General features: G+C 36.9%; 1 protein-coding gene and 1 pseudogene across 2 annotated transcripts in view; one reads left to right on the top strand and one right to left on the bottom strand.

Moving 5' to 3' along the window:
- The window catches only part of RSRC1 (arginine and serine rich coiled-coil 1), a 447,324-nt gene that overhangs the window by 127,783 nt on the left and 305,680 nt on the right, over positions 1–13,861 (bottom strand). The window lies entirely within an intron of this gene.
- On the top strand, positions 7,895–9,514 carry LOC506839 (heterogeneous nuclear ribonucleoprotein A3-like; annotated as a pseudogene).

Raw genomic sequence — 13,861 nt, forward strand, 5'->3', positions numbered from 1 at the left:
CTGTGCACATACAACCCTGGTGTCTCACTCTCTTCTTATAAGAACATAAAGTCCTATTTGATTCAGGCCCCACCCTTATTTATTTATTTACATTTGAAGGAGATCAGCCCTGGGATTTCTTTGGAAGGAATGATGTTAAAGCTGAAACTCCAGTACTTTGCCCACCTCATGCTAAGAGTTGACTCATTGGAAAAGACTCTGATGCTGGGAGGGATTGGGGACAGGAGGAGAAGGGGACGACAGAGGATGAGATGGCTGGATGGCATCACTGACTTGATGGACGTGAGTCTCAGTGAACTCGGGGAGTTGGTGATGGACAGGGAGGCCTGGCGTGCTGCGATTCATGGGGTCGCAAAGAGTTGGACACGACTGAGCGACTGATCTGATCTCTGATGGTGTGGTATTAGGATATAACTTCATTTCAAATTGCTAAAAATTTGCAGCTGTGTCATGCATTGATTTATTCTTGTAGTTTTTATTAGGGCTTTTAAATCTGTATTATAAATATTAACCTGTACTTCCGTATTTCTGTACTATCTTTGTAAAATTTTAGCATAATTTTAGCTTTTATTTATTATCTATGAGGAAACTTGTAATATAGTAAAACTAAGTAACAAACCGAAATCCTAGCTCTAATAAGTAATGTGGCAGAACCTGGGTTTGAAGGCAAGCTTTCAGGCTCTAAATGACATAATAGTTCTTATTATGTTGGTCTGTCTCCATTTTATTTCTTCTTTTTTTCTTTCTCTATTATTTCAGATAGCATATGTTTTTCATTTATTTTAGTGACAGCACATGCTAAATGCAATTTAGTATTTTCTTACTCTTTTGTGGTACTATATTTCAAGAGTCAACTTTCTGCAGTGTTTTTAAGGCAATGCTCCCATTATAGGCTTTGAGTTTTTTCCATTAGCCTGAGGTCACTTTTCCCCTCGACACTTCTCTAAGAATATTCCATTATCTCAGATTCTCTAGATGCCAATTATTCTATCATTACTTGACCTTCCCACAATCATAATTCTAGATTTCATTAATTCTACTTTCCATATATCATGTATTTTAATGTGCCTACTTCTTCTCATCGTTACTGTCATTACCCTATGCCCTTCACCATCTTTTATTTTAATTACTGCAATAATCTCACTAATCTTTCTAAAATTAGCTTTGTGATAACCTTATCATCACTATCACCACAACCTTTACATAACCACCAAATCCACTATTCTTACTACTGGCAGATGGATTTTCTAAGAATGAATTCTAATCGTGCCAAGACCTATGTTGGTTTTCTACTTGGGAGAAACAAGCAAAGCTCTAAAATTAACATGGTTTATAAAGCTATAAGTGATCTATCCTTTGCCTACCTTACCAGCTTCATTCAAGTTATTTTCAATCATCTTAATCCTTATGCGTTCATTCACATTGGTCTTTTGTTTTCAAAATGTACCATGGTACTACTGTGATCAATGTCCTGTTTTGTCTGGGACTTCCACAGTTTTACCATTGAAAATATCACATCTTGGGGAAACTCTCCTCAGTACCAGGCAAATAACAGTTAAATCGTTGTTGAATGGAATGGAACAAAAAAAAAGTGAATATTTTAGCCTTGGCTATATACGCTATACACACACACACACACACACACACAATAATGCTCTCTTATTATTCCATTCTTTTCCTTCATTGAATTTATAAAAATTATTATTGGCTTAATTGTACAAATAACTCTCTTCTATTTGCTTTCCCTACCAGAACATAAATTCCATGGAGGCAGGCTCCTTGACTTTTACCTAGCATTAGTCTTTACCTCGGAGAAAGCAATGGCACCCCACTCCAGTACTCTTGCTTGGAAAATCCCATGGACGGAGGAGCCTGGTGGGCTGCAGTCCATGGGGTTGCTAAGAGTTGGACACGACTGAGCAACTTCACTTTCACTTTTCACTTTCCTGCATTGGAGAAGGAAATGGCAACCCACTCCAGTGTTCTTGCCTGGAGAATCCCAGGGACGGGGGAGCCTGGTGGGCTACCTCTATGGGGTCACACAGAGTTGGACACGACTGAAGCAACTTAGCAGCAGAAGCAGCAGTCTTTACCTAGCAATAGTCTTATTTGCACACAGTAAGTGCTCAGTAAAATATTTTTAATTATCAGTCAAGTTTCTTTTAGCAATTTTATACTTTTGTTGCTAGGGGAATTATATTTTTTATTTATACTGTATAGATAACTTCAAGTATATAGAAAAACTGTTACTTTATATATATGTTACTTTGTATCTTAAAGAAAACTAGGGATTTCATTTGAGTTTGTACATTTGGATAATCATAAGCTCTTAAGATCTGAAAAGGATCTTAGAGACCCCCAAGTTCACTTCTCTCATTTTTATATGTGAGAGAAATTGAGGCCCAGATGTCAAGTGACTTGTTCAAAGTGATACAGCTAATTAGTGGCAGAGCCATTCCAAGAACCAAGACCTTACTACTTTCAGAACAGTAATCTTTCCACACTGTTAATTAGAGATGATCATAGTTCCTTAGGCTACCATAGAGTTGTAAAACTGACTTAGATTCTTATCTGTTTGGTTTATTTACTGAGTGTCAAGCAAATCATTTAAAATCTTTTCATGAGATTTAGTACTTTCAGCCAAATTTGTTTCCTTATTCACAAGAGTGAATCACTTAACCCTCTAAATGTAGGGTGAGTTCAGGTTTGTTTTGCTTGCTTTCTTCCCGCGCCTAGCACAATGCCTGGCATACATGAGATAATGACATAGTTGACGTAACAAATGACTGTATGTGCTGCATGTGTGAGTGCACATATCAAAACAATTTATGATACGTGATAATGGTAAACAGGTAAATTCTTCAAATCTTTTTTAAATTGAAGCTTTTGGGTCTTACTTACGAGAAGGAAAGGAGGGAGGAAGAGAGGGAGAGGCAGATGAACATAGAGGAGAGAATGAGAAATAGGTAAAGAAAGAATGAGAAAGAATGAATGTGTGTGTGCGTGGGCGGGGAGGGTATGTGCTCACATTAGAGAACAACCTCTGCCTATTTCAAAGGTTTGTAACTTTTTCGTAAAAAAAGTTACACTAAAACTTGCTACTAATATAAAGGGCTAAACTTTGAGTGTGATGCATTAGTCTCCTCTGTGCTAGATTTCAAGTGTCTATTATATGATTCTATCCTATCTTCAGGCTTTTAGAAGACATAAGTCTATTTCAAGAGGGTCTATCTATGCACCATAACAAAGTACCTAATATCTTCAAATCTATAAAGGCAGCACGAAGGGAGGATGCATCGTTACCTGCTCGGCCTAAATATGAAGTAGGCACCAATTCAAAATGCGACTGTCAATAATTTAGATCATCTTTTATGAAATAAAAACACAAATCATTTGATTTGAGCATGGGAAAATAGAATCTGTAGACCTTTCAGTCATTGGCTTAAGTGACCCTTCTTAGATCACTCAAAGTGGATCGGTACTGTAAATCAGGGGACTCTCCACTTTTTTCAGAAGAATAAAAAACAGGCACAAAACATAACTCAAGTTTTTAGTTAGTTACAAATGAACTGTCACCTAGGACAGTAAACATTATTTGCTTGAACCATCTCCACAACTGGCCACTGTCCATTTGTGTATTGTGTTGTGGTCCTAGGGCCATACCAAAGCCAGAACATCAGTTTTTTTTTTTCCATCTGATGGAGAAAAAAATGATAAGAAGATGCACAGGTCATAGCAATAAGTAGTATTCAGTGGGGTCCCTGCATCTCATAATAACTTAATGAGAAATCTTTGTAAAAGTCAACATATTAAATATTTCACTTACTCCTACATTTGCATTGAATATAATTATATTTTAACACTTGCTAAAATTTGATAGAAGTGTATTGACACGATTCATATACATTTGTAATGAAATTCATTAAAATGTGACCAAAGCAAATTTACTAGGTACTTAATTGGGCTTTCACCAATCGATTAGCAAAATTTAAAAATATCATGTTGAATATTTGCAAGGTAAACCTCACTTTTATTTGCCATCTTAAAAACATCATGGCATAGACTTTAGCTGATACCCACTTGCTTTACTTTCAGCTCTTCAGTGCTAGAAAAATTGTCTTGAATGAAAAAAAATCTTAAACCCCTTTCTCATTTGGACACAGTAATGCTTCCTTATAAAATTCATTTGATTAAAAACTTGGATCATGTATTTTAAATGTAGAGTAAACCATATTTTGAATCCCTCTAGGTGAGGTCCCTTGCTTGAAATGAATTCCAATAAACTGGTTGATGAGAACCGACTTACAAGAAAAAGGAGGCTTTGAACAGTTTCAATGGCAGGAAAGCTATCACTTGATTTATTTCATCTGAAAATTTTAATCAAATGGACAAATTAATCTTACTTTTCTGGGAAGCTTTTCTCAAATCTGACATTTAATGGCAATACTTCTGAAAATTTTCTAGGACCATAATGAGAAATTAAGTAAAATGAAGTATGAAATGATTTGAAAATTTCTGCTCTGCTGAAGGTTGTAAAAATTTGGGAATTGTTTTGTTTATACATTCTTGTCCTGAGATGGATGTAGCATTGATATCTGAAAAATGCTGGACTTTCCTGGAAGTGTCCCCTTCTCAGCCTACCTTCCTGCAGAGGTAATAGGCTAGCTGTCTAGGAGGGTGTTCTCTTCAGGCTCTGTGTTCTCATAAAAGAATGTCACCCCATCACCTGTTCATTTGATCTCTAAAGTTTAAGATTCTACCCCTAAATCAACCACATAGAGTATTAACATTTCAGACCCTTTTAAGAGCAGAGAGGATTAAAACAACTCCTATTACTTCTAGTATAAAAGCCTAACTGAATGAAAGTTCACCTAGGAAGAATTATTATAGGAACAGGCATTCTGCTTCTCCATATATACTGGGTTTTAATTAGATTCAAGCAGATCCATCAGAATACTATATTCTTGGATCACATTTTCCTAAGATACTAAATTTCACTATGATGCTTTTTTATGGCTTTTATTGATAGATATTAAAAGCATGTGGTACATGAAATCTATTATTTCATTTCTTGCAATTACGATGTTGAGGATATTATACATTATACCACATGATGATGATGATGCTAGGACAGTAAGAGCAACATAAAATAGCACTTAAGTATTTACAGTATTTCATTTAATAAAAAATGCTCTACATGAAGCCCCATGTAAGAATTCCCTTTTAAGGAAAGATTCGTGGTAAAACTTTTAATTCTCTGTGATAATCTGCTTTTGTCAGGAAACCTAGAATGAGTTACAGCAATTCTATAGGCGCTTTTGATGTGTTAAATTTGTTCTGTTTTTTCTCCTGCTCTTGACTGATTAACGAATATTTTTCCTTTTTATGATATTTAAAAACTCATACATCACTTTATTACAGTGCTATAAAATCTTTCAAATTATTTATAGAAGAAAAAGAATAAATTAACAGATGAAAAAGAACAAATGATTAATAAATCTGTATAAATGGAAAAATTTGGGTAGTGATATTCTCCCTATAGGTGTATTCTGACAATCAAACAAGTTAAAGTGTATTAGCGGTCCAGCACCTGGGACGTAGCATGCCCTCAGTTTCCTTACATAATCAATTCCCTTCAGATGTACTATAAAATTTTGCAAATAACCTCATCACTCATATACTTACTTCTCATCTTTTCTCCATAGTGAAAATGTTTTATAGGAAATTGTAATAGTTTTCCCCACTCACCATATTGTCCCCTTAGGGAAATCTCAGAGTGATTTTTTCCCACAAACTTAGGTAACTTTTGACTTAACACAGAAAAAAGCTACAGGAGAGGTTAAAAAAAGAGAAAAGGAAAAAAAGTGTATGTGAAGCAGAGACCTCTCAAAAGTAAAAGAAATACCTTCAAATAATCAGAGCGATGGTGGTATCATGGTAGCTTTGAGAGTCTGGGGGCCAAATTGGGAAGGGAAAAAAATTATATATGAAGATGATGTCATATGTTAAATTTAAAAATATTTATAAGATATTTTATAAATTATAGGTCTCATCTCAGATGTTCATTCCACTGGCATGAACATCTGTGACAACATGAAACGCTGTGTTGAGAATTCGGAAGTTATACCTGGACTCAGCATAAAAAACTGCACTGATCAACTACCATTGCATTATATGTGTAGCCTAATGAGTGGCGACTGATTTTCCATATTTCTCATCTCTGTTCTACACAAAATAAGACAATAATAATGATGATGATATTAAGAAAACTGGCAGTTATTACAGTCAGTGAAAGTAGAAGAAATATGCACATATGGACACCTTATCTTTGACAAAGGAGGCAAGAATATACAATGGAGAAAAGACAATCTCTTTAACAAGTGGTGCTGGGGAAACTGGTCAACCACTTGTAAAAGAATGAAACTAGAGCACTTTCTAACACCATACATAAAAATACACTCAAAATGGATTAAAGATCTAAACGTAAGACCAGATACTATAAAACTCCTAGAGGAGAACATAGGCAAAACACTCTCCGACATACATCACAGCAGGATCCTCTATGACCCACCTCCCAGAATATTGGAAATAAAAGCAAAAATAAACAAATGGGACTTAATTAAACTTAAAAGCTTCTGCACAACAAAGGAAACTATAAGCAAGGTGAAAAGACAGCCTTCAGAATGGGAGAAAATAATAGCAAATGAAGCAACTGACAAACAACTAATCTCAAAAATATACAAGCAACTCCTACAGCTCAACTCCAGAAAAATAAATGACCCAATCAAAAAATGGGCCAAAGAACTAAATAGACATTTCTCCAAAGAAGACATACAGATGGATAACAAATACATGAAAAGATGCTCAACATCACTCATTATCAGAGAAATGCAAATCAAAACCACTATGAGGTACCATTTCACACCAGTCAGAATGGCTGCAATCCAAAAGTCTACAAACAATAAATGCTGGAGAGGGTGTGGAGAAAAGGGAACGCTCTTACACTGTTGGTGGGAATGCAAACTAGTACAGCCACTATGGAAACAGTGTGGAGATTCCTTAAAAAACTGGAAATAGAACTGCCTTATGATCCAGCAATCCCACTGCTGGGCATACACACTGAGGAAATCAGAATTGAAAGAGACATGTGTACCCCAGTGTTCGCCGCAGCACTGTTTATAATAGCCAGGACATGGAAGCAACCTAGATGTCCATCAGCAGAAGAATGGATAAGAAAGCTGTGGTACATATACACAATGGAGTATTACTCAGCCATTAAAAAGAATACATTTGAATCAGTTCTAATGAGGTGGATGAAACTGGAGCCTATTATACACAGTGAAGTAAACCAGAAAGAAAAACATCAGTACAGTATACTAACACATATATATGGAATTTAGAAAGATGGGTAACAATAACCCTGTATACGAGACAGCAAAAGAGACACTGATGTATAGAACAGTCTTTTGGACTCTGTGGGAGAGGGAGAGGGTGGGATGATTTGGGATAATGGCATTGAAATATGTATAATATCATATATGAAATGAGTCGCCAGTGCAGGTTCGAAGCACGATACTGGATGCTTGGGGCTGGTGCAATGGGACGACCCAGATGGTATGGGGAGGGAGGAGGAAGGATGGTTCAGGATGCGGAACACATATATACCTGTGGCGGATTCATTTCAATATATGGCAAAACCAACACAATATTGTAAAGTTAAAAAATAAAATAAAATTAAAAAAAAAAGAAATATACATATTCAAAGAGATGAAGAAATGTTGAAATTATTTTTGTGCTTTACTTATATATGTTATCACAAAGCTTAAAAATTTTTTTCACAGACATTCTAAAGAGTTTATTCCTGGGAGTTGGAAGAGGCGAGTCCGGTCTCAAAATGGAGGTAGAACTGCCACCGGTTGCCCCAGCTCGACTCCGGCCATGGCCGCCGCTGCCGAGGGGAGAAGGGTCATGATCTCAAGCAACAGGAGCAGTTGAGAAAGCTGTTTATTGGCAGTCTGAGCTTTGAAACTACAGATGATAGCTTAAGAGAACATTTTGAGATGGGGCACACTTACAGATTGTGTGGTGATGAGAGACCCCCCAAACAAAATGTTCCAGGGGCTTTGGTTTTGTGACTTGTTCTTGTGTTGAAGAAGTGGATGCAAAATGTGTGCTCGACCACACAAGGTTGATGGGCATGTAATAGAACCAAAGAGAGCTGTTTCTAGAAAGGATTCTGTAAAGCCTGGTGCCCATCTAACAGTGAAGAAAATTTTTGTTGGTGGTATTAAAGAAGATACAGAAGAATGTAATTTGAGAGACTACTTTAAAAAGTATGGCAAGACTGAAACCATAGAAGTTATGGAAGACAGGCAGAGTGGGAAAAAGAGAGGATTTGCTTTTGGAACTTTTGATGATCATGGTACAGTTGATAAAATTGTTGTTCAGAAATACCACACTATTAATGGGCATAATTGTGAAGTGAAAAAGGCCCTTTCTAAACAAGAGATGCAATCTGCTGCATCACAAAGAGGTCATAGAGGTGGATCTGGCAACTTTATGGGTTGTGGAGGAAACTTTGGAGGTGGTGGAGGTAACTGGCCATGGTGGAAACTTTGGTGCAAGAGAAGGCTATGTTGGTAGAGGTGGTGGCAGCAGAGGGAGTTATGCAGGAGTTGATGGTGGATATAATGGATTTGGAGGTGACGGTGGCAATTATGGTGGTGGTCCTGGTTATAGTAGTAGAGGAGGTTATGGTGGTGGTGAACCAGGATATGGAAACCAAGGTGGTGGATATGGTGGCGGTGGTGGAAGATATGATGGTTCAATGAAGGAGGAAATTTTGGAGGTAACTATGGTGGTGGTGGAAACTTTAATGATTTTGGAAATTATAGTGGACAACAGCAATCAAATTACGGACCCATGAAAGGGGGTAGTTTTGGTGGAAGAAGCTCAGGCAGTCCCTATGGTGGTAGTTATGGATCTGGTGGTGGAAGTTGTGGATATGGTAGCAGAAGGTTCTAAAAACTCAGAAGAAAAGGGTTACAGTTCTTAGCAGGAGAGAGAGCGAGGAGTTGTCAGGAAAGCTGTAGGTTACTTTGAGACAGTTGTCCCAAATGCGTTAGAGGAACTGTAAAAATCTGCCACAGAAGGAATGATGATCCATAGTCAGAAAAGTTACTGCAGCTTAAACAGAAAACCCTTCTTGTTCAGGACTGTCATAGCCACAGTTTGCAAAAAGTGAAGCTATCGATTAATACAATGTAGTGTCAATTAGATGTACGTTCCTGAGGTCTTTTATCTGTTGTAGCTTTGTCTTTTTCTTTCTCTTTTCATTACATCAGGGATGCTGCTGCTGCTGCTGCTAAGTCGCTTCAGTCATGTCCGACTCTATGCGACCCTATAGACGGCAGCCCACCAGGCTCCCCCGTCCCTGGGACTCTCCAGGCAAGAACACTGGAGTGGCTTGCCATTTCCTTCTCCATACATCAGGGATATTGCCCTGTAAATTGTGGTGTGGTAGCAGGAATAAAAAATTAAGGAATTTTTAACTTTTCAAAAAAAATAAATAAAGAGTTTATTCCTATGCCAAAAATACCAAGTGACTTCCATGGTCAAATTTCCTGGGAAATAATTCCAATAATATTTATTTCCTTAAAAATGTTACTTTGAAGATAGGAAAAGAGTTTACCCTTGTATGTCAGTTTTCTTTGCTATATATCAGCCCAAACTCATGCTTCAAACATCCACAATAATTAATTGTGAACATTACACATTTGAAAATCATTACAAATTTGAACTTGAGCAGGATTCAGGTAGAATAGCTCCATGCAGCATCAAATGGGGCAACACAAAGACTGAGACTGACTTGATGGCTGGTGGGCTGAAGGCTTGCTCACTCATGTGCCTGATGGTTGTTGCTGACTATCAGCTAGAAATTCAGTTGGATTTGTCAATCAGAATATGTATAAAAATAAACAAATGGGACTTAATCTAACTTAAAAGCTTTTGCCCAGCAAAGGAAACAAAAACAGAAAAAGACAATCTAGAGAATGGGAAAAAATATTTACAAACAATGTGATCAACAAGAGGTTAACATTCAAAATCGACAAACAGGTCAAAAACTCAACATTAAAAAACAAACATGAAACATATAATTATCATATGTAAAATAGATAGCCAGTAGGAATTTGCTGTATGATGCAGGGTGCTCAAACCTGGGGTTTTGTGACAACCTAGAGGGGTGGAATGGGTGAGAGGTGGGAGGGACATATGTATACCTATGGCTGATTCATGCTGCTATATGGTAGAAACTAACACAATATTGTAAAGTAATTATCCTCCAATTAAAAATAAATTTAAAAATTAAAAGAAACAAACAACTCACAAGACCTAAACAGACAACTCTCCGAAGACATACAGATGGCCAACAGGCACATGAAAAAATGCTCAACATTACTAACTAGAAAAATGCAGATCAAAACTACAATGAGGTCTCACCTCACATTGGTCAGAATGGCTATCATCAAAAAGTCTACAAATAATAAATGCTGAAAAGGGTACGGAGAAAAGGGAACCTTACTTTACCTTCTTACACACACACACACACACACACACGCACGCATGCAGGAATATTACTCAGCCATAAAGAAGGCAATATTGCCATCTGCAACATAGATGAACCTAGAGATTATCATACTGAGTGAAGTAAGTCAGACAGAGAAAGACAAATATTATTTGATATCACTTCTATGTGGAATCTTAAAAATAATAGAAATGAATCTATATACATAGACTCACAGACACAAAAAACAAGCTAAATTACCAAAGGGGAAAGGGATTGGGGAGGGGAATAAATTAGGATTACAGGATTAACAGATACAAACTACTATACATAAAACAGATAAGCAACAAGGATTTACTGTTTAGCTTGGGGAATTATATTGAATATGTTATAATAACCTATAATGGAAAAATAATCTGAAAAGATACTATATATGTGTCAGTTCAGTTCAGTTCAGTCACTTAGTTGTGTCCAACTCTTTGCGACCCCATGAATCGCAGCACGCCAGGCCTCCCTGTCCATCACCAACTCCCCAAGTTCACCCAGACTCACGTCCATCGAGTCAATGATGCCATCCAGCCATCTCATCCTCTGCCGTCCCCTTCTCCTCCTGCCCCCAATCCCTCCCAGCATCAGAATCTTTTCCAATGACTCAACTCTTCGCATGAGGTGGCCAAAGTACTGGAGTTTCAGCTTTAGCATCATTCCTTCCAAAGAAATCCCAGGACTGATCTCCTTTAGGATGGACTGGTTGGATCTCCTTGCAGTCCAAGGGACCTTCAAGAGTCTTCTCCAACACCACAGTTCAAAAGCATCAATTCTTCGGCACTCAGCCTTCTTCACAGTCCAACGCTCACATCCATACATGACCACTGGAAAAACCATAGCCTTGACTAGACGGACCTTGTTGGCAAAGTAATGTCTCTGCTTTTGAATATGCTATCTAGGTTGGTCCTAACTTTCCTTCCAAGGGGTAAGCGTCTTTTAATTTCATGGCTGAAGTCACCATCTGCAGTGATTTTGGAGCCCAGAAAAATAAAGTCTGACACTGATTCCACTGCTTCCCCATCTATTTCCCATGAAGTGATGGGACTGGATGCCATGATCTTCGTTTTCTGAATGTTGAGCTTTAAGCCAACTTTTTCACTCTCCTCTTTCACTTTCATCAAGAGGCTTTTTAGTTCCTCTTCACTTTCTGCCATAAGGGTGGTGTCATCTGAATATCTGAGGTTATTAATATTTCTCCCAGCAATCTTGATTCCAGCTTGTGCTTCTTCCAGTCCAGCACTTCTCATGATGTACTCTGCATATAAGTTAAATAAGCAGGGTGATAATATACAGCCTTGCCATACTCCTTTTCTATTTGGAACCAGTCTGTTGTTCCATGTCCAGTTCTAACTGTTGCTTCCTGACCTGCATACAAATTTTTCAAGAGGCAGGTCAGGTGGTCTGGTATTCCCATCTCTTTCAGAATTTTCCACAGTTTCTTGTGATCCACACAGTCAAAGGCTTTGGCATAGTCAATAAAGCAGAAATAGATGTTTTTCTGGAACTCTCTTGCTTTTTCCATGATCTAGCAGATGTTGGCAATTTGATCTCTGGTTCCTCTGGCTTTTCTAAAACCAGTTTCAACATCAGGAATTTCACAGTTCAAATATTGCTGAAGCCTGGCTTGGAGAATTTTGAGCATTACTTTACTAGCGTGTGAGATGAGTGCAATTGTGCAGTAGTTTGAGCATTCTTTGGCATTGCCTTTCTTTGGGATTGGAATGAAAACTGATCTTTTCCAGTCCTGTGGCCACTGCTGAGTTTTCCAAATTTGCTGGCATATTGAGTGCAGCACTTTCACAGCATCTTCTTTCATGATTTGAAATAGCTCAACTGGAATTCCATCTCCTCCACTAGCTTTGTTCATAGTGATGCTTTCTAAGGCCCACTTGACTTCACATTCCAGGATGTCTGGCTCTAGGTCAGTGATCACACCATCTATGTATGTGTACTTCCATATATATTTATATCTGAATCAATTTTCAGTTCACCGAAAACTACCACAATATTGTGAATCAACTATACTTCAATAAAATAAAGTGAAATAAACTGAAACTATCAAAACAGTTGAGAGAAGAAAATAAGTTAACAGAAAGAAAAGAATAAAAGAAACCTAGAAATTAGATAAAGGAAATTATTCTACATAAACTACCAATAAGATGTTAATTCAAAGTATGAAATAACTAATTAAAGAATGCATTAAATTTGAGAACACAAAAATAGATATTGAGCATGTGTGATACATACCCAGTGATCTTCAAGATAAAAGATATGGCTATATGTTTTGATACTTACAAGTCTTTGTGACATAATAAAGGAAAAGTCCTGATATATCACATCTTAAATTCCGTGAAACTTTAAAATCAAGGAAAAATAAAATCTAATAAAGCAAATTAGAATATCTTATTAAAAATAGAATAATCTGCACAAGTCTACGCAAATTATGTATTTTGAAGTCAAATACTATAATAATGAAGGTTTCCATGGACTAATTATAATTTGTTTTAATATAATTCAAAGTATTAGTCTTGTTAAGCTCTTCATCTTGTTGAAGGAGCAAAGATATAAAATTGTTCTAACTGTATGAGATAACAAATAACCAATTGTTTTTGTTGAAAAAAACTTTCACTTTCTATAGTGAGTTCTGGTTCACTTTCTATAGTGAGTTCTGGTTCAATCAACTCACATAACATGGATAATAACAACAGTAGTTATAAACAAAAGTCAGTATTTACTGAGTTACCATGTACTAGCAATCATTCTAAGCTTTACATATGTAAAGTTATTTAATGCTCAACATTAATATCCCATTTTTTACCAGTTAGGAATCTGAGGCATGAAAACTTCAGTAATGACCCAAAGTCACTCAGTTAGCTAGTAAATGACAGAGCCAAAACTAACAGAGGGAGTCTAATTCCAGAGCCCCTTATCAAACTCAGCACATTCTGTAAAAGGCAAAAAGGAGCAGTGTACATGACTGAAAAAGCATTCTTCATACTCTATAAAAACAATTTAAAAATATATAGAAGATTCTTCCAAGCTGGATCATTTCAAGAACAACAACAACAACAAAATAAAACTTGACTATTTCTCAAACCATACCTGTTTGGCAACAGGAAGAAGGTTAGAGGTAAAAATCAAAAGAAAAGAGATGATAATAAGAGAGACAGTCATAATATCATCCCCGCTTTCCTGCCTCACACTGTCTTCAAGAAAACACAATGAAAAAGACTGATTATTTGTCTATAA

This window comes from Bos taurus, chromosome 1 (assembly GCF_002263795.3).
Source record: "Bos taurus isolate L1 Dominette 01449 registration number 42190680 breed Hereford chromosome 1, ARS-UCD2.0, whole genome shotgun sequence".
Taxonomy (NCBI): domain Eukaryota; kingdom Metazoa; phylum Chordata; class Mammalia; order Artiodactyla; family Bovidae; genus Bos; species Bos taurus.